The following is a 1,678-nucleotide window of genomic DNA, read 5'->3' as shown; positions in this document are numbered from 1 at the left end:
GCCCGATCCGGGGCCGCGGGCCGCGCGGTGGGGGGAGGAGAGAGAAGGTGAGGTGGCGGCACGGGATTGGGGGAGAGTGGCGGCGGGGTGACGTGGCGGGCCTCGATTGGCTACAGCGACGTGTCCGGCGGACATGTCCGGCTCGGGCGGATGTGTCCGGCGGTGCGAGGACGAAAATGTCTAGGGTTAGGGGGATTCATGCGCTAATTTCGGGGGAGAGGGCATATTTATAGGTAGAGGGAGCTAGGAGAGTCCAAATGAGGAGCGGTTTTCGCCCACACGATCGTGATCGAACGACCGAGAGCATGGAGGGGAGTTAGATGGGTTTTGGGCCACTTTGGAAGGGTGTTGGGCTGCAAAGAGAAAGGGGGGTTCCGGGCTACGCGGTTAACCGTTGGAGTATCAAACGACCTCCAAATGGCACGAAACTTGACAGGCGGTCTACGGATGCTATACCTAGGCTGCTTGGCAAGACTCGGTCCATTCCGAGAACGTTTAATACCCGCTCACAACGAGAGACGGAAGGGGAATGCCGGAGGGCATAGGAGCGTCGGATTGCAAAACGGACAACGGGGAAAATGCTCGGATGCATGAGACGAACACGTATGCAATGCAATGCACATGATGACATGATGAAATGCAACACGCAAGCAAGTGACATGGCAACAACGGCGAATAACTGGCAGACACCTGGCGCATCAAATCCGGGGCGTTACAACACTCCTCCACTAACAAGAGATCTCGTCCCGAGATCTTAGGACCGAGACGGGAGAGAAAAGGAATGAGGTGAAACAAGAACTCGAGAAGACGCAAAGAATCGAGATCACTCGAGAAAAATAAAGGAACGACGAGAATGACGAGAATCGAAAGCTCACGGAATCAGATAGACTATGAAACAACTCCGGTTAGAACAAGATAAGAAACGAATAAGACTGAAAAGATTTATGCAGCACTCCGACTGAAAAGAAACGGGAAAACAACTTCTGACATACTCCGGATGAGTAAGAAAAAGGAACCTCTTACAAATGGAATAATTCGAGAGGATAACATGAACTAGAACCATGAATCTTCGAGAGACCGTGCAAGATTTAGAGGAAAAATTCTTCTTCGGTCTTCAAATGACGACCGGAAAACACCACCAAAATTACTGAGATACTCCGGGAGAATGGAAAGCGAAGAGGTTGAGCCAACAATGAAATGATTTGAAATCGATCTTGAAAGGCAAGTGACTGATGGAATCCATTCTTACATCAGACTTGAAAAGAATTTGAGAATAATTCCGAGGAAATTAGAAGAGTCAGGTAAGATCCTGGAAAAAGGCCTGTGGGTTAGGGCCCACTGAAGAGAAAACACCGTTGGAAAGGATTGTTGAACAGATAGATGATGCACCGGAATAATTGAAATATTAGAATGAGGTGACAACTCTAATTAATTCAAACACAGACAAATCTTCTGAGATGACTTGAACACTCCGGAAGGATAAACTGACGAGAGGCGAACGAACAGGGAAAACACTTCGAGGAAAAGAATATGATCAACCCGAAAAAACTTGAATTGAATCCACCGGAGAAGAAAAAGAGATGAACAATGTCGAACAGAACGAGAATTCACCGGTTGAAATAATTGAGGGAAGACTGAAGAGGCTCCACATGAATGAAATTGATGGTCGAAAAAGATT

Source organism: Triticum dicoccoides, chromosome 4B (genome assembly GCF_002162155.2).
Source record: "Triticum dicoccoides isolate Atlit2015 ecotype Zavitan chromosome 4B, WEW_v2.0, whole genome shotgun sequence".
Taxonomy (NCBI): Eukaryota; Viridiplantae; Streptophyta; class Magnoliopsida; order Poales; family Poaceae; genus Triticum; species Triticum dicoccoides.
The sequence above is the reverse complement of the archived record's forward strand: the minus strand, read 5'-3'. Positions refer to the sequence as shown.